This window comes from Myxocyprinus asiaticus, chromosome 1 (genome assembly GCF_019703515.2).
Source record: "Myxocyprinus asiaticus isolate MX2 ecotype Aquarium Trade chromosome 1, UBuf_Myxa_2, whole genome shotgun sequence".
NCBI lineage: Eukaryota > Metazoa > Chordata > Actinopteri > Cypriniformes > Catostomidae > Myxocyprinus > Myxocyprinus asiaticus.
Genome location: NC_059344.1, coordinates 8947619 through 8975613, shown reverse-complemented (window position 1 = coordinate 8975613; position 27995 = coordinate 8947619). Strand labels below are relative to the sequence as shown.

The 27995-nt window shown below is 41.4% G+C and overlaps 1 protein-coding gene across 3 annotated transcripts in view; it reads right to left on the bottom strand.

Moving 5' to 3' along the window:
- The window catches only part of adamts17 (ADAM metallopeptidase with thrombospondin type 1 motif, 17), a 329457-nt gene that overhangs the window by 240875 nt on the left and 60587 nt on the right, over nucleotides 1–27995 (bottom strand). The window lies entirely within an intron of this gene.

The window sequence follows — 27995 nt, the reverse complement described above, 5'->3', positions numbered from 1 at the left end:
TAGCACTAAAAAGCTGATGAGTTGAATCAGGTGTTTTAATTAGTGGGTCATCTAAAACTTTGTGGGAGGGTGGTGTCCCCAGGACAGGAGTTGAAAAACCCTGGTCTGTTAGACAAGTACATAAGAGTATTGCAATGGCATAATAATAGTATGTGTAATTTTTTGGATAAATGTTATCATATTCTTAAGTAATAGCAGGCTACTCACCAATTGCTAGGTGCAGCCTGTGCCCAAAACACTGGAGTCTGGTCCATTTATTAATAGCAACAGCATTCACTATATTTGCTGTGTTGTCTGTAGTGATGCAGACTTGTTGCTCCTCCTTTAAACCCCAGGTAGCCAGCATCTCTTTCAATCCATGAGCAATCACATCACCAATGTGATCTTGTGGAAAACAGGACGTTTGCAAGCATCTGCTTTTCAGTTGAAACTCGTCATCGATTTAATGAACTGTTAGGCTCATATATGGTTCCATAGTTCTATTCGAACATAAATCAGTCATGGTGGAAAAGAACACTATTTTTTGCAGATCTGATTCAAGGCCTTCCCGGCATTTTGAATAAAGTGAAGGTAGCGCAACTTGAGAAAAATGATTGCGGGATGGGATGACAAATCTCTTATCCAGTGTGTTTATGAGCTTTTTAAACCCGCGCTGCAAACCGTATTAATTGGCACCATGTCTTTTGCAATGAAATAGGTTATCGCTTCAGTTATCTTCATTTGCCTTTGGGAATCTGCCGGGTATGGGGAAGCACTAAACAATGATTCCGTGATGGGTTTCTGTGTAGAAGTTCTCGCATGACTTGGTGCTTTTTCCTTCATGCTAAGACACTCCTCGTATTGAACTCTGTGGTGGAATTTTAGATGGTTGAATACATTTGTGGTGTTGCATAATGGTGCAGAAACAGTTGTTCGACATAACTTACACAGTATAACGCACTGCTCGACATCATCGCTAGTGAATCCAAAATAATTCCACACCACAGATAATGCTTTTCATTTCGGAACTAATGCTTGATTCTGATCAACACTTTGCAAGTTGTTGGATATTTCTTTATCAGCACACATGTTCACGAAATGAATGTGACATGATATGAAACGTAAGACATGCAGCAGTGGATGATCAGGTAAGGATACGCCTACATGCCCATGATTCGCCTCTCACAACGTTACATGCTCTAAACAGACCTATTAAACATGCAGAATAACACAAGTGGACATCTGTAATCACGACTTTTAACGATTACGTAATCGTGGCACCCGTAATCGTAATCACGATTAGAAAATCGAATAATTGTGCAGCCCTACGTTGTAGTATTAATGCCAATTTACAGATACATGTGTAGTTGTGTTTCTACATGCCAGGTAGTCCCACCCAACCTCATGTTATGTGCCAAAGTGTTTACATTCTTCAGGAAGTCAACTAATAAATGGATGTATATAAATAAAAATTGTAAAACAGTTTTAAGCCAGATTCTGACCTGTGTCAGAAATATCTACCAAGGCTGTTTAGTTTGTTTTTGTTTTTGTTTTGACACATATGCAGTCAATGTCCAAAATACATGTTGGGAAATAACAGGCTACACATTTTTACACTGGCTGGAACTCTGTGATGGAAAAATTATTTTCCCTGAATGTCATATAAAACAGTAGGTTGATTGGAAAACAGATGTTATCCGAAATTCCTCCGTAGACTTTTTTTTTGTTTTTTTTTTGCATTTCTTCTTTCCTTTTTATAGCCATGCATAGTTAGACATGAGCTGCAATTATCTCTGCTATGTCTGTCATCTGTCTGATTTACAGTAGGAGGTCAGCTGGGTTCACATTTCTGTATTCCAGTCTGTGCAGTTGTTTTGTGCAGTGCAACAGCATATGGAGGTGCATGTTATTTTGATAGCTTGCTGTGAGTTTATGAAATGTAATCCAACAAATGCAACAGTCAAATGTGCAATGAATGTCTGGTGGAGTAAACTACACTTAATTGACACTGCAACTACACTTAAAATGGGGAAGCACCTTTCATGACATTTAAGCACTTACATGAAGGTTTAACAGGCAGCACAGGAGTAACCGGACATTTGGAACAGTGTTACATAATCAGAATACAAAAAAGTAGCTGTATTCTGTTACAGTTACATTAAAATGTAGATAAGATTACTGTTGCATTCTTTAAAATTGGGGATTACTAGCAGATATGATTTTTTTTTTTTATGTATAACAAAATAAATAAAAGTACTATTACCAGTGGCAGATCTTAGCATAGGTGACCAAGGTTGGCAGCATTTTCTGGAATGGTAAAAAAGCACTACCCCCTGCAGACAGCTTACAGACTTACGCTCTCTGCACATATTCAGAATTAATTTATTTTATTGTGTGGTAGGTGGATAAGTACATTTTTAGTAAGTCATTAGTAATTTGCACTGGAATGCATTTTTAAAGTAACCCAGTCACCTCTGTTTACATTAGCACTCATACTGTAGCTTTTGTTTTTAAAAGTGGAACCCTGTGCGGCCCCTTAATACCAGGACCAGAATTTTTACTACACTCCTGTACAACCTTGCAAGCAAAAATGTACTGAAAACGTCATGGTTACTTTCGTAACCTCCGTTCCCTGATGGAAGGAACGAGACGCTGTGTCGATGTAGTGACACTAGGGGTCACTCTTGGGAGCCAAACACCTCTGCTTTTTTTAAAAAAGGCCAATGAGAATAGAAGTACAATGAAGTAAGGGCTGTAGAAGGGAATGATCACGTCGGACTTACCGGCGGGTGGGGCCTCGTGGCGGGGTGGAGCTCGAGGTGCCACGTCGAGGGGACTCAAGCCCCGTGGCTGTGCTGAGTCCAGGGACATCGAAGCACTTACCTGGCTCCTGCCGCCCACCATAAGATTGGCCGAGGAGGGGGGAGAAGGAATCTCGTCCCCGTAGTCCACTGGAACCAATCCCGTGTGGGCGTGTTTGTGCCACAGCTGGGCGCACAGGGGTGGGGGGTCCGCCGCTGGAGCACCATACCTGCCAAAATGGGACGGTGGACGGTGGTCGTGACGACGGCTGTGCACACCTGATATGTGACCCAGAGATGAGGGAACCATTCTTTTGTCAGGCTTTTGGGTGCCGCAGACTCCTGGGCATGTGGCGACAAAAGATTCTCGGCCCTCCACCGGGGGATGGAGTGGTCTGTCGACCAGCCCCAGAGAAGTGGGTCTCCTCGCCCGTCTCGGGGGCGCTTCGAAGCCTTCCTTGGGTTCTTAGCGGCCGGCCGCGAGATGGGTGGCATCTGCTTCCTACAGAGGGCTCCACGCCGGAGCCGGGCCATGGGGGCGGGCTGCGGCGTAGCCAGTGTTGTTGCTGCAGGAGGATGCCCTTGGCGACAAGCAGACAGGGTGCGGGTTCTTAAGCTGCGCCGGGGCAGGATATGTTGTAAGGCCTCCGTCTGCTTCTTCACTGCTGGGCAAAGTCCTCGACGGCGTCGCCAAACAGGCCAACCTGTGAAATGGGGGCGTCAAGGAACCGTGCCTTGTCCGCCTCTCCCATCTCGACCAAGTTGAGCCAAAGGTGGCGCTCCTGGACCACCACGGTGGACATCGCCTGCCCGAGAGACCGCGCCATGACCATCATCACCCAGAGAGTGAGGTCAGTCGCCGAGCGCAGATCCTGCATCAATCCCAGATCAGAACTTTCCTCGTGCAGTTTTTTTAGCGCCTTGGCTTGGTGTACTTTCAGGAGGCGGCTTGTCCAGCAGCACCACAGGCCACAGTCATCAGGGATGACGTAAACCTACAGGCCCTGGACGGGATCTTCGGGCGCCCGTGCCAGGTGGCGGCGCTCTGCGGACACAAGTGCACCGCGAGCACCTTATCCACCTGGGGGATCAACGAATACCCCCTGGCTGCTCCACCATCGAGGGTAGTGAGAGCGGGGGAACTGAAAGACCGGGACTGGGCAGTAAAAGGTGTCTCCCACGATCTTGTCAGCTCCTTATGCACTACCGGGAAGAAAGGAAAGGGGGAGGGGCGTGGCCGTGGGCGGCGCCCTGAGCCCAGGAACTAATCATCGAGCCGCGAGGGTTCAGGGGAGAGTGGAGGGTTCCACTCTAGCCTGACGCTCGCGGCCGCCTGGGAAAGCATGTCCGTCATTTCCGCGTCGGCGTGAGACTGGGCGACTGTTCCCGAAGAAGGAAGCCCAGCCGAAGCCTCTGTGTCAGACTGGACGAGCCCGCTATCCGATGCTGTGCTCGATAACTCATCGTCTTCCCGAACTCCGAACGAGAAGTCGAACTCGCGCTGAGACGAGCCAGCGGTCTCGTGCGAGGTGATCCCATTGATGTCCCCAAATCGCCCCCAGTGCTAACCGACGTGCCCTCAAACCCGTAGGTAGAAGGACCGGTGTGGGGAGCTGCTGAGGTGGCTTGCTTTCTTATGACGCAACGTTGCCATGGTAATGTTCTCGCAATGAGGACATGACTCATCCACAAACGATGTCTCTGCGTGGGCAGTTCCCAGACACGTAAGACAGCGATCGTGGCCGTCAGAAGCGGAGAGATAACGACCGCAACCAGGAATAACACACAAACGGAAGGCACCTTTAAAAAGATGTTCCGTGTGTGCTGCTCTTTTTGTGAATGAAAATATACTCTTTTAGAATATACTCTCTTATTTTCACTCTGCCGAAGTGCCCAGGGGCGTTCTCTGCACTCCACGGGTGCAGAGGGGGAGAAGCCGCTAAAATGCACCATAAATCCAGCAGTTTTGAGGTGCATCTTTGGAGGGAATTGAATTCAGTGCACTGAATACAACCGCTCGGGTCCAAAGAGAAAATCTGAATGAGTGGTTGCATACCAGCTCCTTTTATATCCGTATGTCTGGGGGAGTAGCATGCAAATTCCACTCGCCAATTCTCATTGGCCTTTTTTCAAAAAAGCAGAGGTGTTTGGGGCTCCCAAGGGTGACCCCTAGTGTCACTACATCGACACAACGTCGAGTGAGTGGCAGATAGGGAACTGAAAACATTCACACTCACACACTGAAAGCAAAACTGAACTGAGTACTCTCCATCTCTTCAAACTCTTTCGAAACCATAGCCTGATGGTTGCTCAAGCAAATGCAGCATGTTAAAGAGCCCATATTATGCTAATTTACCGGTTAATAATTTTATTTTGGGGGTCTACTAGAATAGGTTTACATGCTTTAATGTTCAAAAAACAAACTATTTTTCTCATACTGTACATTTCTGCTAAACCAATTTTCATCCTCTGACACAAACGCTCTGATTTAGGTCCTGTCTCTTTAAAGCCCCCCTTTCCGAAAACGCCAGTCTGCTCTGATTGGTCAGCTGGCCTAGTCTGTTGTGATTGGTCAACCGCGTAGAGCGTGTGTCGGAAATGTAACGCTCCTCACCATAACTTTTTTCAGGCTTCCTTAACAGCTATAAACACTATTGTAACTATGGTAACAACTGCATCAGTTTTTGCTGTACCAGTTTGTGTCTGATAATGAAAGTTTGGAAGAACACACTGATAAACACGAACCACCTTCGCAAGTATGACTTGAGAAGGACGGTTCACAGTGGTAAGTTTTAATTTTGTAGCTTTCTTACAAGTACACTGTTGATTATTGTGAACCTAACAAAGCTTCAAGTAAAAGACACATAGTGCATCTAAGTTAGTCACCTTTTGCTGGAATGGGTGTAGCCGAACTTTTTTCGCTCAAGCTATGAACAGAGAACAGAGGCTTATCCCGGTTAGTGAGCAAGTTAGTCGTGGACTACCGTGGATAGCGGCCTTAACATTACAGCTTGTAATCATATACTTATATATGACTCTTGAGATCTACCATTTTGTTACACAGTTTAGGTAAAAGCCAGCCCACAGCTAAATAGTAAACCCTTACCAAAACAATAACATTACATAGCAAGTTAGCCAAGCACTACCATGGATTGCAGATGTAAAATTACCGTTTGTAAAAATAAATCCATTTCCACACTTGATCACTGTTCATGATAGTAAGAACGACAAACAATCTGCATAATTTTACACAATTGTAGGTAAAAGTGGGCCTGCAGCTGATTAGCAAAACTATTTCAACACAATAACATTAGCTAGCAGGTTATCAGAGGCCTACAGCTGTGCACTGGGTGTACACCATAGTTACAACACAAAACTCTGCATTTGAACTCTCGGTAGCAGATAAATCCACAAATAACAAATATACTTACAGGTTGTGATCCTGAAGTGCCAGATTGTCCCAACAAACTGGGAACTGCACCATCTTTCAGGAGTAACCATCTTGAAAATCCGGCATTGGTTGTGATTGTACTGCTAAATAATTAAAATAAATTTTAACCTCTGATTCTTCAATTCGTCTGCTTTTGGAAGTCCAAACAAAGAGGTTTTGCTTTCACAGTGAAGAAAACAGCATCTTCTCGACATGGCGACAACACTAACCCAACTCATCCTGGCCTCAGCTATAACTACGTTTGTTTGAGGCAGGCCAAAGTAGCCCTTAGGAATGTATAATGCAAATGTGTTACATAGTGACATAGATACTTTACGGAAGAAATGGCTGGACTAAACAGCCCATTTCTTGTGGTTCTTGAGCAATGTTGTCTGTGGGAGAGAATAACTCCCTTTTGCATGGACTTTGTGCTTTGTAACTCTGCAGAACTTTTACATGCACAAACAGCTATATTACACATTAAAGGAAAGGTAAAATCCCAAAAAGCATAATAGGGCCTCTTTAAGTTATGGTACTCATATGGACAACGGGATTGCAGCTCATGAAATTTCTGATACCATTAACCCTGTTTCCCCATCAATTCCTGCCCTTTCTCTACTATTCTTAAAAAAAAAAAGGTAAAAAGGCCAAAACATTTTTTAATTCTAATACCGAAACAAGTATGATGCGATACATTGAGAAGCAATAAAAGCTCTTCCATGATCACTTCTTTTGCACTTGAAGCCAAAATGAAATGGAATTTGCAACTCATTTTAGTTCCATAATATGACCATTTGAACTGAAACAGGATATTAACCAAGAAAAAAACAATGCAGGAATTTGTATACATCGGAAAGTGACTGGATTTAGAAAATTGGGCATACCATATACCAGAGCTGTAGTCAATTTCAGAGGACTACAACCCTCCTGAACAGGAAATTAATTTCAGAGGCGGAGCAAGTTAATACATTTTGATAAGGGATTACGAAGACACTTTTTTTACTTTAAAATAACATATGCTGATGAATCATGCACAACTAGGAACATGTATTAAGGCAGTACAATTTTTTAGTTTTGATATCATGTTGACTTGAGTTCGTGTGGGTGTACACAGATACAGGGAGGTCATCGTTTGGATTGCACAAGCTCAGGAACAGTGAAGCAAATTCACTGGGCAGTGATAACACCAGCTGTATTCGACCTTAGCACTTGTTGGATCAAACATGGCCATGGTCCCCATAGTTACAGCCAGTGTTGGGCGTAATGCGATAAAAGTAACATGTGTTATGTAATCAGATTACTTTTTCGAGTAACGAGTAAAGTAACGTAATATTTTTTATTTTAGACCATAATATCTGAGTTATATTTAAAATAAGTAACGCGTTGCTTTTGTAAACCTCTCCTTTCCCCATATTGTGATAAATCAGGAGTAAAAGTGTGCAAACTTCGAGGAGGCGTTTGATGGGCATAGTAGGTGTGTGCATGATGGGCACTGTAGTGTGCACATGATGGGTATTGTAGTTCTAGAGAGTATGAGCCATGCTTATCAGTGATGGGCAGGGCACAACAAGTTTTCTTTTAGCCCACCCTTAGATTTATGTTTTAAAAACTGCAAAATATTGCTGGTAAAGGAATGTAAATCTGAACACTTCAGTGGAATCCAGTTGTATTCATCATTTGCAGCGGTGGATTTTTGTTGTGCACTGGAGCTTAAATGAGCAGCCATCATAAACATTCGGGTAAGTGATACTTAGATTCTCATGCTTGATTCATGTAAACACACATTTTCGTCGTATAATATAGCACAGGCATAAGCCGGAGAAGTCTTCCCGTAGCCACGGCATGATTATACAATTTGGAATGATTGCTGACTGTTTGTGCATCCAAACTGCTTTGTTTTAAATCTGCCCATAACTACTTCTCTAGGATCAGTTTGCATCCAAACAGCTCTGTTAAAGCATTCAACATTCAGTTGAGTGAAATGTGATTGATTCATGTGTAAATACATGCTGCATTACAAAAAAATCAGTAAACACGTTTAGACTGAGGGATAATAAGACTAGCCTTCCACTGGCTACGACATGATATACAGGGTGAAATACTTGCTCAATTCACTGACTTATGCAGCCGAAATGCTCCATGTTAGAGCTCCCCTGTAACTGGGAGAATAGGATAAGAAAAGCTGTCTCTGGATCAGCAGCTGCAAGCAATGTTCTACATCGATTGTGTATGCAGAGAAAATGTCTTAATTTCTTAAAATATTCAACATTTTTGTTCTATAATAAACAAGTAATTTGATTCGTGAAACAAAAATTTTGAAGACATTTTGGCAGCATTAAAAATGATTCCACTCAAGTTGTATCAACGTGCGCGTTTGCAGTTGTATACGATCAACCAGTGACGTCTGTATGCACCGTGGATCAGCTCAAAACAAGCGTGCACTGAGATGACTTAAGTTAAAAATATTCATTTATTCATCAGACTTATTCCTTGAATATGTTAGACTGGCATTCTCCACTGAATTTTATCCTGACTTCTGAAATACATCTCAAGTTGACTCTGACATTGTCGATGGGCACAGCACATGATGACATATGTGATGCAGGTTCAAGTGTTGGACTTTAGGTAAGACAGTGGTTATTCTTCATTATTCATATTGGCTGCTTTATCGATGGAAAAACAAATCATGCATATTCCAGTTACTGAGTCTTTATTATAAATAAGACGTGAAGACCTACTGATTGTAGACTTTCTAAATATCTGTTTGTTTAGTATGTGTGGCAGCAAGGGCATGGTCAAGCATCTCTCCGGGGAGAGAGAAAGCGGTAAGGGCGCTTACACCTGAGCTAAATTATGTCTAACACCTGTCTCTAATTTCAGTGAGCACGGGGAGAGCGGCATAAAAGAGCCACACCGCCAGTACATGAGAGAGGGAGATTGGCACAAGGAAGGCCACTGCATCATATGTTGTTAAGTAGATGAAGTGGGACTATCTAAATAACGATTTGTTTGTGAAACTGTGTGGAACTGTAGACGACAGAGTGCTCAATTAAACGCCTACCTGAACCAGGAAACCTTGCTTCTTGCCTCCTCCTTCCACTGAGAAATGTGACAGTATGTTTTTTTTACATGAGTATTGTAACATAGCTAGCATGACCTGAAATGTTTCTACATATCTCTTGTATTTGTATTGAATACACAGCAGAAGAGAGAGTGGCGGTGACAAAAAGTAATGCAAAAGTAATGCAAAAGTAATGTAAAGCTTTACTTTCCATAAAAAGTAACTTTTTAATTAATTGAGTTACTTTTTTAAGGAGTAACGCAATATTCTAACGAGTTACTTTTAAAAGTCACGTTACCCAACGCTGTTTACAGCATCTTGCCAGACACAGAAAATACACACGGCACCAGTAGATATTTTACTAATTATTTATGTGGGGTTAAATTGCCATTCGTACACAAGTGGTTTGCATTCACAGGCTAACACACGTAAACACACATACACACCCAAACAGCAATGTGAAAGAGTGAGTCAGCTGGTTTAACCATCTCCAGGGGCAACCAGTATGTCATAAACAGCCTTTCCTTCACTTTCTTTTATCTATCCATCTATTCTTATAGAGATGCATATTATACATTATACAATTTCATTTGAATTAAACATTTAAGCTTAAATGTTAGGCACCTTGAGTCCAAGATATTGCCGACGATGGCAGCCGTGATGTGAGCTCCAACACGTTAGATGTCATCAGTATTATTGTATATGACAGACATGTAGCGCAGCGTAGTTCTAGCGGGAAGACTAGCAGCTGTACATCAATGCACCATTAGCTAGGTAACTCCTAGCCAATCACATGTAAGCCATCACTTTATAAGTCTGCTCACAATCTATCTCATTGCTGTTTTAGTGTGTTAACACGGCAACCTCCACCACCCCACCAACACCAGTTGAGTCCCGTACTGCATGGGGGTAGGCTCCTTGCCCCTGCCTCCTATCTCTGCCAGGATATGACGGTTCCGAGTACAACTTTTTCGGACCGCCAGACGGGGCTTACGCCAGAAAATTACATTTCTGTTTTATATTCATCAAATAAATGTCATCTTAAATTTCACTCAAGTCTGCGAGTCTTCCTGATAGAAAAACTATTCTGGACATTGGATTTTCATTAACACATTGGAAACCAAGCTTTGAGCCCCACAATGCCGATGACGCTCTGTTTATAAACATAGCAGTGGAGCCCTTTGTTTGTACCGCAACCACAAAAGCGCAGCCAAAAAAGGGGAAGGAGAGCCGGTGTCCTCGTCAGGGTCAGACGCTATGCCAACCGACCTCCACTACCCAGCATTCTTCTGGCAAATGTCCAGTCTCTGGACAACAAGCTCTGTGAACTTAGGGCATGAATCTCCTACCAACGAAAGACGCGAGACTGCTGCATTATCTGCCTTACAGAAACATGGATGTCTACTGAGGTCCCAGACTCAGCAATCGAGCCTACAGGGTTCTCCGTGTATCGCACAGACAGAACTAAATATCCCTCGGGGAAAAGCAGAGGAGGGGGCGTATGTTTTATGATCAACGATTCATGGTGTGATTGAAGGAATGTACACTCTATCAAGTCTTTTTGCTCCCCTGATCTGTAATACCTCATGCTACTGTGTATTCTGCATTACGTTACGGAGCATTCTGGTTACGGAATTCACGGCGGTCATCATCACAGCCGTGTACATTCCTCCACAAGCTGACACAGAGCAAACACTAAGGGAACTGTATGGGAGTAAAAGTGAGCAGGAAACCACGCACCATCAGGCCACGTTCATTGTTACAGGGGACTTTAACAAAGCCAATCTCAGGACAATCTCACCTAAATACTACCAACACATCAGATGCAACACACGAGGGGACCAGGTTTTAGATCACTGCTACTCTCCCTTCCGGGATGCTTACAAATCCCTCCTCCATCCACCTTTCGGCAAATCAGACCACTCTTCCGTTCTCCTTCTGTCTGCTTACAGGCAGAAACTGAAACAGGAAGCTCCCACCCTCAGAACGATCCAGTGCTGGTTGGGCCAATCAGATTCTAAGCTACAGGACTGTTTTGATCACATGGACTGGGAGATGTTCCGGTCCACCTCTGATGACGACATCGAGGTCTACGCTGATACCGTAACGTGTTTCATCAGGAAGTGCATAGATGATGTAGTGCCGACCAAAACAATACAAATCTACCCTAACCAGAAACCGTGGATTAATAGCAATATTTGTGCGGTACTTAATGCATGGACCTCCGATTTTAATTCCAGGAACACTGAGGAATATAAACATGCCAGTTATACTCTCCGCAAAACAATCAAAGCAGCCAAACAACAATACAAAAACAAAGTGGAAGCACAGTTCAACACCACCGATGTGGGAAGCATGTGGCAGGGAATTAACATAATCACAGACTTCAAAGCAACTAATCACTCCGCTGTGAACAGCACCGCCACTCTTCCAGATGAGCTAAACACATTTTACACTCGTTTTGAGGAAAACAACATCTCCACGGAAAGAACTCCCACGCCCGACACAGCAGAGGTAAGTTTTTACTGTCTCTGTTGCGGATGTAACCCGATCTCTCAAATGGGTGAATATTCGCAAAACTGCGGGTCCAGACGGCATTCCAAGCCACGCTCTCAGAGCATACGCGGATCAACTAGTGGGTGTCTTAACGGACATTTTCAATCTCTCCCTGTATGTGATTCCTACATGCTTTAAGGCATCCACCATTGTGCCCATATAAAAACAGTCAAACATAACTTGCCTAAATGACTGGCGTCCTGTTACCCTAACTCCCATCATCAGCAAGTGCTTTGAAAAGCTTATCAGAGACCATATCTGCTCTGTGCTGCCTGCCTCACTGGACCCGCTACAGTTTGCTTACAGAAGCAACCGCTCCACTGATGATGCCATTGCAGTTACAATACACACTATACTTTCCCACTTGGAAAAAAGGAACACATATGTGAGAATGCTGTTTGTAGACTACAGCTCAGCATTCAACACCATAGTGCCCTCCAAGCTTGACGTGAAACTCCGGGCTCTGGGCTTAAATAGCTCACTGTGCAGCTGGATCCTGGACTTCCTGTCAGGCAGATGCCAGGTGGTCAGAATGGGCAGTAACATCTCCTCACCTCTGACCCTCAACCCACTCTTGTATTCCCTGTACACACATGACTGTGTGGCAACACATAGCTCCAATGCCATCATCAAGTTCGCTGATGATACGACGGTGGTAGGTCTGATCACTGACAATGATGAAACAGCCTACAGAAAGGAGGTGCACATTCTGACATGCTGGTGCCAGGAGCACAGCCTCTACCTCAACGTCAGTAAGACCAAGGAGCTTGTGGTGGACTTCAGGAGAATGGACAGAGAACACAGCCCCATCACCATCAATGGAGTACTGGTGGAGAGAGTCAGCAGCTTCAAGTTCCTCGGTGTCCACTTCACTGAGGAACTCACATGGTCCATCCACACTGAGGTCATTGTGAAGAAGGCTCACCAGCGACTCTTCTTCCTGAGACGGCTGAGGAAGTTTGGAATGAACCACCGCATCCTCACACGGTTCTACACCTGCACTGTAGAGAGCATCCTGACTGGCTGCATCACTGCCTGGTATGGCAACAGCACTGCCCTCAACCGCAAAGCCCTGCAAAGTGTGGTGCAAACTGCCAGACACATCATCAGAGGTGAACGTCCCTCCCTCCAGGACATCTATACCAGGTGGTGTGTGAAAAAAGCTTGGAGGATCGACAAGTCACCAGTCATTCATTCCATGACATGAGAGCTATGCCTGAGAGGGGCATGGACACAGAAACATTGAGGCATCCCGGATCCTCCTTTAAGAGAGGGATTTTTTTACATTATAATTTGCGGGATTGCTGGTTCATATAGTCCAGGAGCATATTAAGGTAAACATAATTAGTGTGCTGTCCAAAACAGAGGGGCTCAACCACGGGACTGGCTTGAGCTCTGAGACACCATGGACTATCAGACTAAAGCAAGAAATGGAAAGTTAATTTGAAATAATTGGTATAGGCATTATGAAATATAAAGGTGGAGATGTGGAGCTGGAGCTCCTCCCGAACATACGTTTGGAACATCATTTAGGTTGCTAATCAAATTAAAATGTACAGTATATACTTTGTGTGCATTTGCATTTTTGTAAGAAAGTTTTTGGCCAAAAAAATACTCTACACAAGCATGCCAAAGCATAAGCAAATGCTTGGCGAATACATTGCAAGCATACGGTCATATTCTACAGTACATTCTAAGTGCTCATTCTTGCGTTACTGTGGGAGTAACAAACCTCTGTTAAGGGGGGTGATACTGTTACCCTCAAATGTCTATACCAGATGTCTTAATATTCAGTTACCTAACTATAAATAAATGGACAGTTAAGGATTGTGTGCTATTGATTCTCTACCGTAGTGGCCTGTAAAAGAAAACTGACCATTTATGGTTTACACTTATGCACGCTATAGTGCTCCTTGTGTCAACTCTGATAATGCAACACATGCACTGCTTTATAAATTGCATTCCAACATTTTGGAACAATATGACACCAACATTTTAGCTTGTGTAGCTTTTTGTTCATGTATTTGTGTAGAATATAATTTTAGAATTACATGGGAGTTGTGACCTGCAATATCTTCTAAAAAGGGAGGTCTTGAAAACTTCTGATTGCTTTATAAGGGCATATTATACACTTTTATAGAATGTGGACTTAAGTTACTCAGACCCTAAGAATTTAAGTGTATTACAGTAGTTGTGTTTGAAATTTCTATGTAAATGATCTTTGTTATGATTGGCTAAACGTGAAACGTTTTGCACGTGAAATGAGTAGTAAAACCCTGGCCAAGTTGAAGAATATTGAATAGGTGTTGATATGTAAACATATGAACTATATGTACATATAGTTTTGACATCACAAGGTTCTGAATGAGCTGTTTTTGCAATTTAGTTTCCATACATTGTCTGGGTGAACTGGGGATGAGGCTTTGTGTTGTAAACCTTAGTATGTCTACATACAGTAGTATATCAAACTCTTATTGCAAAAGAGTACAGAAAATACTGTTTCCTATGATGTTCCCTTTAAAGCTTCAGTTTCACACTTAATCATTCTCTGAAGCCTTCATATTGTTCAGAGAAAACAGGAAACTGCACGTTGAATTTACTGTGCAGAAGGACTTATAAAACCACGGAGATGATCCGCAGAAATTAACTATTTCTCACATTACTGACATTCCAATATATATGAAACAGAAGTGAAGAACAAAGCAAAAGAAACTTCAGACAAACAAACTCAAATCACCACTGTCAGTCCTCATCCAGACATAAACATTTTTTTTTTTTTCTCTTTTTTGTCAGATCTTTAGGTTTGTATTTCTTCAGCTGTTAACATAGTGTTCCTTGTGGCCTCCAATTGAATGTATCCATTATGGTAGCCGATGGGCGTCTAAGACCATTAGAGTTCAGCTCACCGCAGTCATGCTTCAATGAATCAAATAACAATAAACACAGCAAAGTGGTATGGCTGAAAAGGAAGTTGATTATTATGACTAAACATCCCACATCCATTTCAGGACATGACAGAAATTTCAAAACCCTAAAGCTTGTACATAAATTACAGTCAAGAGAGAGTGTGCGCTGTTTAACAAAAGCAGCTTAGATGGTGCGCATAAACAAAGCACAGCGATTCTGTCGATGGCAGCTAACTAAACATTGCCTGATGATAATTCGCTTCTGGTGGATAATCTCTTTGCACACAAAAAAGAAAAGAAAAAGTGTTGCTACTTAAATTGCATATCAATCATTCCAATTTTGGGAATAACTCCTGTATTCTGTACATGCATGCAATGAAATTATGGGGGATTCGCTCCCACATTTAAATGCGGTCGTCACTCCCGCAACTTTGTGTACATGGGCCAAACAGATTCACTTTCCAGTCTCAACTCGGACTAGGCTTATTTGGACACGGCCATGAGTCCCCTCTGGATTTGACTTGAAATTGACTGGTTAAAGGTCAAGGCCAGTTGTAAAAAAAAAACAAAAAAAACATTAGTTATAATTTTAAGTGTATTGTCACTAAGGGTTTTCTTTACTTAAAGGGATAGTTCACACAAAAATGAAAATTCTCTCATTATTTACTCACCCTCATAATATCCCAGGTGTGTATGAATTTCTTTCCTCACCAGAACACATTTGAAGAAAATTAGAAAAATATCTTAGCTCAGTAGGTCTTTAAAATGAAAGTGAATGGAGATTTCTCTTTTGAAGCTCCAAAAATGACACACAGTCAACATAAAGTCATCGATACATCTATAGCGGTTAAATTAATGTCTTCTGAAGTGACACGATCGCTTTTGGTGTAAAAAAATACCAATATTTAAGTACTTTTTAACTATAATCCAACACTTCATGAGAGGGTGGAGCCCAAACGGTCTCTCGTGTGACGTATTCGCATTGCCATGGAAACAGATGTATCTCACATTCTCCACTCAGTTGAGACATCCAGGATGAGCACACAAATGCACCCCTGTGAGTAAAGAAACAGATCAATACATATCTAAACCAAAACCAACAAAGCTTCTGTACAGCGTTCCTCTTTCTCACTTGTAAATAGCGCTGCTCTTCCGGCTGTGACACACTTGCGTCAGTTCTCACGTGTTTCAAATGCCAATGCGATTACATAACGTGCGTACCGCTGCTCACCTGAAGCACGATTTAGAGTTAAAAAGTACTTAAATATTGATCTTTTTCCACACCTAAAGCGATCATGTCTTATTTGAAGACATTCATTTAACAGCTGGTGTCGTACAGATGAAGTTTATGCTGACTGTCTGTGATTTTTGGAGCTTCAAATGAGAAATCGCCATTCACTTGCATTTTAAGGACCTACTGAGCTAAGATATTTATCTATTTTTCTTCAAATGTGTTCCGGTGAAAAAAAAAGAAAAAAAAAGACACACATCTGGAATATTATGAGGGTGAGTAAATAATGAGAGAATTTTCATTTTTGGGTGAACTATCCCTTTAAGGGGTTTCTTGCAACCAGCATTTGGTCTTCACTCGGATTTGACCAAGGTGAACTTGAACCCAACACTGCCCTCTCATTTAACAACATATGAGAACCCTGACATTTCTCTAGCATACATTTTTGATATGGACAAATAAAAGTTCTGACATTATCCCGTCATTAATTAGTTATTGTTACATTACATAAACATCTAATTTCTAAGCAATCACTCTTACAATTTCCACCTAGCAGATGAAAAACATTGATTTATATTGAAAGCGGCAGCCGAGCCATACCTAGGGACAAGAATAAAGACCTTTTGCACGGACAAGCATGACTCCAATTTTATTCAGAGAATGTAAAAATCTAGTTTTGCTTGTTATTGTTGAAAATATATAAATAAACCACTAAGGGAAAAATGATCCTTTATCTGTTTTTGGTTTATCTGCTGGACTGATTTTCTCTCAAATTTAAATGTTTTTAACAGACAAAACAAGTGCACAAATGTCCAGTTCAAGTATGGTTTCCCTCTTGTATTAGTCTTCCTCTAAGTCTTGGGGACAGCTGTAAAAGTTAAAACTCTCATATCAGATCTCACATGAGTTGCAGACCATCGCTCAGGGCAAAGAACTTGAAGAAACAGAGATTTCAAAGCCAGGAAGTAAATTTGAGATCGGAGACGCTAAGCCTGAGGTATGAGCTTATCCCTTCTCAATCAAGCCATATTTCAATAGGATCCTTGTATATAAGCTGAAAAGGAGCTCCATTTAAACAGAGACTTTTTAAACTCCTTTGAAATATCGCAAAGACAGCATGTCTCCTTTGATACAGTCATCCTACCTGACTGAATGGGGAAATTCCTCTCATTTAATAATTATAAGCTTTACCCATGTTAAAAGGGTGATTCCAGACAGTTAGATGTGCATTTAAGTGTGGAGTGCTTTGAAAAAGACTGGAAATGCAACCAGATGATGTTACATTGTGTTTTCACAATCTATTCCAAAAGGTTGTTTTATCATCTTTTTTAGGCATCTTCTGCTGCAATCCCATGAGCAAATTTTGGCCCATTTTCTGCAGGTTTATAAATCACAATGATCTTCAAAGCTGGAAAATAAGTGAACCTTTTTGACTTTTTAAGGAGAAAGACTGTTTTCTTTTAGCTTTTAAACAAATAAATCACAGTTTGTGACAGTCAGGCTCTTATTATGTCTAACAACTCCTTTTGTGTTTCACAGAAGGAAGAAAGTCGTAAAGTTTTGGAACAACATGCGGGTGAGTAAAAGATGACAGAAATTTCATTTTTGGGTGAACTATTCCTTTAGGGTTAAATGTGGGTCTCATTCTACAGTAAACAACTTTTCAAATTACAAACTTATTACTGTCACGGATCCATCTGACCCTTCTGCCACATTCACTCAACCCTCTCTCTCTACTGATTACTGATCACCTGCACCTGTCTCTCATCACCGTGTCAATCAGCTCCTCTACTTATACTCCATTCTACTTTCAATCATTGTCTGATCTCGACAAAGAATACAGTCTCACTTACCTGGTCCTCCAAGCATCCACCAAGTATGTCCCTTCCTCCCAACGTTTATCACTCATTGACTCCATACACTCCTCCTTAGGCACTGGCCACCCTGGGACCAATAGGACCCTCTCGCTTATCCAGGACCAGTTCTGGTAGTCACGCATGGATAAAGATGTCCGAAGGTTCGTCCAGGGATGTCCGGAGTGTGCAATATCTCGAACTCCACGACAACTTCCTACCGGTAAACTCCATCCACTGACCGTCCCGTGCTGACCCTGGTCATATCTAGGGGTCGATTTTATCTCTGATCTGCCTTCCTCTGAGGGATACACCAGCATTATGGTGACCGTGGATCGCTTTTCCAAAGCCTGCAAATTAATCCCTCTCAAGGGACTTCCCACCGCCCTAGAAACTGTAGAGGCGCTCTTTAACCACGTGTTCCGAAATTATGGCATTCCAGAAGATATAATCTCTGACTGAGGTCCCCAGTTCATCTCCAGAGTCTGGAGGGCTTTCTTTTCTCTCTTGGGAGTGACCATCAGCCTCACATCTGGGTACCATCCGCAGAGCAACGGACAGATAGAAATGAAGATCCAGGTGATCAGCCGCTTCCTCAGAACCTTCTACCATTGCCGCCAGGACTATTGGAGTTGTTTCCTGTCCAGCCCTCCACCAACCTAACACATTTCCAGTGTGTACTCGGTTACCAACCTCCTCTCTTCCCCTGGTCTGGAGAACCATCTGATGTCCCATCTGTTGACCACTGGTTTAGAGAAAGCGAGAGGGTCTGGGACATAGCTCACCACCACCTGCAGCGAGCTGTGCATCGCCAGAAGATCCATGCTGATGCCCAGAGGTTCCCAACTCCCATTTACCAACCTGGGCAGAAGGTATGGCTCTCCACGAGGGACATTAGGTTATGCCTCCCATGCAAAAAGCTAAGTCCCCATTACATTGGTCCCTTTACCATCACCAGACAAATTAATCCTGTCACTTACCTACTCCAACTCCCCCCAATATTGTATTCACCCTACCTTCCACGTCTCCCTTCTAAATCCTTACCACCCATCTCTCTCTCCTCATCCCTCTGAACCTGATCCTTCTGACGACCCCCCCCCAACCCTGAAAAAATGACATACCGGTATACACAGTCCAAGACATCCTGGACTCCCAACGCCACAGGGGTCGTCTCGAGTACCTCATGGATTGGGAGGGTTACAGCCCTGAGGAAAGATCTTGGATTCCTCGAGACGACATCTTGGACCCGACCCTACTCTCCGACTTCCACAATTCTCACCCTAACTGACCGACGGGGTCGGCCACGGCGTCGGGAAACTCATCCCTCTGGAGCGGTCCGTGGGGGGAGGGGGTAATGTCACGGATCCATCTGGCCCTTCTGTCACATTCACTAAACCTTCTCTCTCTCCTGATTACTGATCACCTGCACCTGTCTCTCATCACTGCGTCAATCAGCTCCTCTACTAAAACTCCATTCTACTTTCAATCATTGTCTGGTCTTGACAAAGAATACAGACTCACTTACCTGGTCCTTCAGGCATCCTCCTCACAAGACTCCTAGCAATTCCTCTCCACTCCAGCGATCCCGATCTCCTAACGATTCCTCTCCACTCCAGCAAGCCCGATATCATCCACTCCTATGTAAGCACCCAGTTGTATGATCGCCTCCTTAAGAATATCCCTCTCCAGAATTAACCCAGTCCTTCATCACTGCTCATCACTACACATCAGAACCATATCGCTTGATTACTATTCACCTGTTGGTTTCTGTTTGTTTTGGTTTGTGTTGCAATAAACTCCTGCCGTTGAGTTCAACACCATCTCCGAGTCTGGGTATTCCTGACAGAAGACCAGACCAATAAAAGCCATGAACCCAACTGGTTTGGGCCAGGTCCAGGAGCTGATTGACGCGCTCCGAGCACTCGTCCCTCCGGCAAATCCCTCCGAATCTCCATCCTCGCCTAGCACTTTTCCGCAATTTCTTCTCTGGTCTATTCCGCCGGTCCTGTGGTGAATCCAGCGCCCTACTCTGGAGCAGCAGAGGACTGCGGCGGCTTCTTACTGCAGTGTTCGCTCACCCTAGAGATAAACTCCTGCCATTGGGTTCAATACCATCTCTGAGTCTGGGTATTCCTGACAATTACATTGCAATAATGCTAACACTCTCTTTGACATAGTTTCTTGAAATTAGAATGTCTGTTTTCCTATGTTACCACTGTTTTAGGAGGATGAGGTGGACTTGATATCTGTGAGGTCTATGGTTTTTAGGGCCGATACGATAACGATTATTAGTAATAAAGGAGACCGATAACCAATATTTGGGGCCAATGTACATTTGCAGTAAAAATGAAAATTTTTGTGTCAAAATTTTCATTCACACAAACTCCAACACAAAACATCCTTTAACCCTCTGGGGTCTGAGGGTGTTTTGGGCCCTGGAGAAGTTTTGACATGCCTTGACATTTGTGCTTTTTTCAGTTGCTTTAAAACCTATTAATGGCTAAAGTCTGATAACACTGTATTCAGCACAAACTGGGCTAAAATAATATGTGAACAACATGTATTTACATGTTTGTATTTTTGAGAAAATAATGTTTATGCATGGTTTTTGAAAAAAAATTAAGTCACTGAAATAAGGCCATTTAACACACACTAAACATTTGTTTACAAGACTTTTGAGAACTGGATCTTGTAGCCTAGAGTTTTTTGCTACAAAAATGATGTGAAAACCATCCTGATCACTCATTCATACAAAACAATATAGTCATTTAACTTTTGTAAGACACTTTTAGTGTTAGAAAAGCCATATGCGAGGAGGCATGGATGATCATGAATATTGATGTGATTCACACCTGAGGAGACAAAGACCCCTCCCCTGAGAGAGAATGAATGTGAGGAGACTTAAAGATTGAATGTATTGTTTGTAGCTTATTTACAAAATCAAGTTTAAGTTAAAAGTATTCTGACTATACATTTTCTTTACATGAAGACTTTATTTAAAATCTTTAGACCTACACTACCATTCAAAAGTTTTAGATCTGTAAGATTTCTTTTAATGTTTTTAAAGAAGTCTCTTCTGCTCACCAAGGCTGCATTTATTTGATCCAAAATACAGCAAAAACAGTGATATTGAGAAATATTTTTACAATTTAAAATAACTTTTCTATTTGAATATACTGTAAAATGCAATTTATTCCTGTGATCAAAGCTGAATTTTCAGCATCATTACTGCAGTCTTCAGTGTCACATGATCCTTCAGAAATCATTCTAATATGATGATTTTCTAATATGGGCATATTTACAGCACATTTTACACATTTACACCCGAAAAGATATTTGCAAGCACAAGCTTCGTTGATGATAATGAGGCAGCATAAACACTAGTTAAAATATAATCTAAACATTCATATTATTTTTATATCATATTACATATCATATTTAAATCATACAGCATACAATTTAAATACCTGATTTAGCCGAAACAACATTTAAATGTAACTAAAACTTGCCTATTAGGACATATTTCAAATTTCAATATTCTGAATCCTGGATGGCAAGTCTGGAAATAATCCAACTAGTAAAATATGTCCATGTTTATATAAAATAGCATGTCAACTAATTTGTAAGTAAAACTAAATGACTTACTCATCCGAAATTGTATCCTCGGCTGGATCAAGTCGCTCTTCAAACGTTCCTCGTCGGATTCCCGCTCAACTGTGTAGCGTGCCATCTTCCAAACGTGCAGGAAAGTGAATGAACTTGATGCTTTTTAAGGCACTGTTGGGGGTGTTTACCATTTGCATTGATCGCCTCAGCATATTACCGTATGAATAGCACGCTCTGCTGGTGGATGTGATCACATTAGCGATAATTAGCTGAGCCAGGAGAAACTGTACATCACTTTGTTTCATACAGATTACATTGCAGGAGAATGTTTTTTTATTTTTATTTGAATTGTTTTATTTAAAAGTAGACATTTTAAGCTTTCTTTAGACATATGTTTCATTTTTGTCTGATAAGTATTTGCGGAGTTTCAGTTCATTTTTGTAACGTGTTTCAGAAAGATGCTCGCGGAGCCAGAGACGGCTGAAAGCGCACCCTGTTTATTTTCTTTATTTTACAAAAGCACAATGTTTTGTTGTTATTGTGAGTGTACACAAATAAAAGTAGACCCTTTATAGTCTCTAATGATGTCTTACACTTATCTGTGTGCCCAAAAATGTTGTTTCCGGTGTTATGAGGAAAAAATCCAGCAGGACACGCCAGCACATCCGTCGACCCCTGAGGGTTAAATGCCCATGAATTTGTTTAATGAAATACTGCAAAACAGAATATTTCAACATTATCTTTTGAAAAAATACTGGAAAACAACATATCATCTTTTCTTTTCAACTGATACTTTAAATACAGTAAATAAAAATAATGAACTAAACAGCTCATAACAGAATGTTATGTATTAACATGTGATAACAGAAGAGAATCAGCGTTATTGGAGTTGATACTCTTCATGTAGCTTGCTGGCTAGCCCATTAAGTCAAGTACAAAAAGGGAAATAGGATTTTATTCACAATGGAGGTGAAAGTTTTAACGCTAGCAATGTTTGCTAAACCTTCTAATACTGGTCATCTAGCGACTACAATCAATGCCATCATCAGCTATAACATGTGAAAACATCAACTCATACGGGCGAGTAGTCTGTTAAATCAGTCCTTATCTCTGCTGCCCATCTATATTGCTGCTCACTGTATTTATCTGTTACAGTCTACTGTCATTGAAATAACCATGTCTGCAGCTCTGCCATGCACGTGGGCTAGGGGAGTGAGGCAACGCGTGCGGAGCGTGAAAGGGCATTAATCAACCGTGTTTGTTGCTAGAGAAAAATATTAAAAGATATAGCACTGAAAGATCAGTGCTATCTATGTCCTGGAACGCTTGCCATGTACACAGCTCTGTTGTTTTGTCATGCTGCTAACCTAAAGTGTAGAAATGGTGACATGGGGCAACCTCTGTCATGATGTCTCGCGGACTGGATGGAACAAATCTGGGGTCTGGACCTGGACCGTGGTCCACTAATTGGTGACCGCTGGCAAAGAGTATTGCGATGTTTATTGCAACTTCAGTATCTGCATTCTTACCTTTGAAAACAGCTTGTCCTCTCAGTGATTCATCTTTCTCTAGCTGCTTTCCTCTTTCCCACCTCTGCCCCACGAATACAGAGTACAGTGATGATTGGCCATTTACTCGTGACATAACCAATCCGATAATGTTGTGGGCAGGACATTGAGCCAGACTACAAGCAGTAACCTTTCAGAGAGAGGTAGTGGGATCAGAGCCAACGGAACGCATTTTAAAATGTATCGGCAATCAGATCAGACAAAATAACGATTCCAATAATTAGAACAATTATGAATATCGGATCGACCACTAGTGAGGTCATTACTTTTGGTCAAGTTCCACGATAAGGCCTTAGTGAACTGGGCTTTCGTCATCCCAAATGTTGTAACAAGACTTTAAGCCTAATACAAATCAACTCAAGACAACCATATACAGTAAAATAACTGGAGAATTGCATCATGTAAGTGTTAAATCAAAAACAACGCTGCAGAACATATATAGAAAGTTGGCTTATCTAACATGTCTTGACAGGGAGGCCTTTGCTTGGTTGTTGCTACAGACTGCAGGTTTTTCACGATTCATGTCAATGCTTCCCTCAGGGAACTAGGCCACCCATTAAGAGAGAAGTCCATTCAAACCCTTCATTCTAGTAATTCCTTTCCAAGTTGCTGAGTTGTTGTATAATAGCACTACTGTGACAATAATTTCCATCATGCTGGAACAATTACGTCCCACTTCGATTGGCTGGGACTGACAATACAGTCTTCAGTTGGCTTCTCTGCTTGCAAACCATAGAGCTTGTGGACAATATATTCTGGACGTGATGATCATTTCTCGATATGCAGGCACTAAAGAAAAGTATGACCCTGGCAAGCATATTTGGAAACTTTAGTGTAGATGAATTTTCACCTTAACAAGAATGTTTCTACACTGTTGTTTTGTTTAAAAGAACCTTTGACTCAACACTGCAAAATTATTTACTGCTAGTGAGCTGCCAACAAAGGCAGCATTTTAAGGGATCATAGCACACTCGTGATGAGAAGGCTATTCCAAAATGGAGGCAGCAAACTTATTCTACTTTTTAAGATTTTTCGTATTAATTAATTTGTGGAGAAGGAAATCTCATAATGCATTTCAACAAGCTCAATGAAAAATCAATCCAATTTATTCAAATTTAAAATATACAGCTAAAAAATAGTTTAATCTTATTAAATAAAAAATGTACCCAATATTCATGTGTGCTATGTTTGTTTTTCTTGCTTATTAGAGTAATCTTAGCAAAGCTAAGCAAAAATCTAAATCTAATCAAAACTCTTCTAATGCCAAACTCTATTGAAATTGAGGTGTGCCATTTGTATGAAGCTTTACTGAGGCTTGTATGAAGAGTTGCTGCCTGCCTTAGTGTAACAAATAACAAGTATATTGTTAATATTGTTACATAAAAAATTGGTCACTTATGAGGTTCCAATTCAGTTAAGATGTTGCCTCAGAATGTAATTGCTTCTGTAGGCAGTAGACAGCAAGGTAGCTACCTAAATTGTGAAACAGAGCCTCTGATCACAGTTTTGATGTGTATTCCCCACGCTAGGGAAGGGAATGCTGGAATATGAGTGAATTAGGGCTGCAACTAATGATTATTTTGATAATTGACTAATCTAACAATTATTAGAATGAATATTTGACTATTTAGGCGATTATTGCAATGATTAATCATTAGCTCTTAACCAACTATTCAGCTTGTGCCTTGACTTAAAAGGTTGTATTAAACATGCTTACTAACAATAAAGAGGACAAAATCATCTTTTAAAAATACCTCTAAATGACATTCACTAAAGTAAATGAGAAAAATACTTTTTTATTAAGTATAATTCAGTAAAAGATTCACTGCAAAAAAACAAACAAACAAAAAAAAAAAAACGTTTTCAAGAGTTTTGTCTTGTTTTAAATTTACAAATATCTAAAAATCCTTAAAACAAGACACATTTACTTGAGAAGCAACATATAAGATAAGTAAGACTTGCTTTCAGAGAATGTATCTTGAATATAAGTGTATTTTGTATGTGTATTTTTTCACTTGTTCATACTTAAACCAGTGCAGTAAAGTCAAAATATATTTATCTTCAGGATATATTTCTGCTGTCCACCAAAGCAAACAAAGAGCTGCTCGGAGCTTCTAAGGCTCTGCGTGCGATCCAAATAGATGCGTAAAGCTCGCACCAGACACAGCAACGCCAAGGCTGGGTCTGCCTCCTCCTGGGGCAGCGCATGCAGGTTCACCACCTGATCCCTAAAAGGAGTCATGGGAACCTTGGGCATATAGCCCATTCGGGGTCTCAGGATCACGTGAGAGTAACCCGGACCGAACTCCAGGCACGATTCATTGACAGAGAACGCCTGCAGGTCCCCTACCCTTTTGATGGAAGTGAGCGCAGTCAGGAGGGCAGTCTTCAAAGAGAGTGCCTTAAGCTCAGCTGACACCAAGGGCTCAAAGGGAGCTCCCTGTAGACCCCGAAGGACTACGGAGAGGTCCCATGAGGGGACGAGGCGTGGTCTGGAGGGATTCAACCTCCTAGCGCCTCTCAGGAACCTGATGATCAAGTCGTGCTTCCCCAAATACTTACCATCTACTGCATCGTGATTAGCCGAAATAGCGGCTACATACACCTTCAGGGTGGAGGGGGACAGCCGCCCCTCCAGCCTCTCCTGCAGTAAAGAAAGCACTGATCCGACTGCGCATCTCTGGGGGTCTTTGCGTCGGGAAGAACACCACTTAGCGAACAGACGCCACCAGGTTCTATGGTCAGATGAAAAAAAAGAAGCTTTTTGGCAGCAAACACCAGAGATATGTTTGGTGCACACAGAGATGAAGATGTACCCAATGCCCACGGTTAAATGTGGTGCTGGATCTTTAATGTTGTGGGGCTGTTTTTCTGCCAGAGGTCCTGAACATCTTGTTCAGATACATGGCATCATGGACTCTATCAAATACCCACATATAAAAAATCTAAACCTGACTGCCTCTACCAGAAAGCTTACAATGGGCCCTGGTTGAATCTTCCAGCAGGACAATGATCCAAAACAAACATCAAAATCAACACAAAAATGGTTCACTGACCACAAAATCAAGGTTCTGCCATGGCAATCCCAGTCTCCCAACCTGAACCCCACAGAACATTGGAGGAGGACTGAAGAGAAGACTCCACCAACATGGACCTCTGAATTTGAAGGATCTGTAGAGATTCTGTATGGAGGAATGGTCTCAGATCCCTTGCCAGGTGTTCTCCAACCTCATTAGGCATTATAAGAGAAGACTCAGAGCTGTTATCTGGGCAAAGGGAGGTTGCAAAAAGTAAAAGGGAGCCAATAATTATGGCCAATGAGTTTTGGATAAAAATATTTATTTAATAATGAGATAATTCCCCTGTTTCAATTGTTTTACTTCAATTAAAGGTTAGATTTTTGTGATTTTTTTTTTGAATGAAATATCAAAATGATAAACAATGCAGATTTTTTTTGACAGCCTTCTTTGCTCATATTTACCAAGGGTGCCAATATTTTTGGCCACCACTGTATATCTCAAAAGCCTATTGTATCATATCTGATACATGTAATTTCAACATGCTTTTTCAATCAATTAATATACAAAATTTTAACCAAGCATAAGTTGCTTATATTCAGCAAATACTCATTTTAAAATATCAGTAACTACATAATCAGTCACTTACTTTATTAAAATAAGATGTAATTTATCCCAGCATAAGAGTAATTTTTTGCAGAAGTCTGCTGCCATTTTAAATAGATCGATATAAACATTGAAACCACTTTTTTTCACAAATAACCACTAGATGGTACCATAAACAAGTGAAACTAACATACCATACGTTTATTTGGCTTTTCAGCTTGAACAGAGAGTGAGACAGGAGCCGTCAAACGTTGTGTATCATATTTGATACATACAACATTATAGGGTTAAAGACGCTCTGACACGAGTAGAACGGCAGCTCCGGCTCCGGCTCCGTCTTTATTTCACAACGAGAGTGCTTATTTTATAGAGAGTTAATATTTACTTATTTTGTATTTTTGTATAATTCCCTCATACTTTGCAATCTACATCACCTTAAGATGTTTGGAAAGTCTGGAGTTCATCTTGAATGTGATCTGTGTTTTCTTCCTCTCCTCAATCATGTACTCGAGCTGTGCTCCTCTCGCACATCATCATTAAAGTTTAATGTGATCTTATGTTATGTTAAATGAGATTAGCCGACTATTCGACAATGAAAATGTTTGTCGACAAACTTCAATGGCTGGAATTTAAGGGATCAGATTTTCAAATTCAAAGACCTCTTTTTTGAGTTTCTCTATCAATAACTGAATCCTGACAAGATAAGGTCAGAATTTGTACTGGTCCATTTCACAACATTCCACATCTAGTTAGGTAAGAGCAGCTATAACACTTAAAACAGATTTACAGATTTGTGCTTGCCCTTGCAAAACTCACTGTCACAAGTCTAGGGTGTTCTGGGTGGTTGCTTACTTGCTGAAATCAAAAGAGGCCAGTCTCTATGATATTTTGGTCTTCAGATATGGCTCAGGTCCCTGCTTCAATGTAAGTCTGTAGGATTTTACAACTATTTTATCTCTGCAAGGTCTTTTTAAAAAGTAATAGCACAGCTCTCCCCAACATGTCGCATGATTTGAAGTATCATTCATTGCTAAAGCCTAAAATGTGTGGGTTACATAACAAAGTTTAATACTTGAGGTTAGGGGTTCGTTGAAATCCCTAATCTTAAATATAAAATATGCTTGCCTGCAATTACCAATAATTAAAATGTGGTAAATCAGAGTCGGAAATGAATGGGGGCTTGGGGCAAAAATGCCACCAAATTTGCCAAAAATGCCCCCGAAATTAAAAATATGCAATCAGTTCCTGTTTTTTATAAATAACATCTGAAATAGACCTAGTTACAAATACATACATCGCAATCATCATTTGATATTTTGCTGAAAATTATTTGTTTCACAACCTCCCTCATGCAGATGTTGCAGAGTCAAGGGCGGATCCT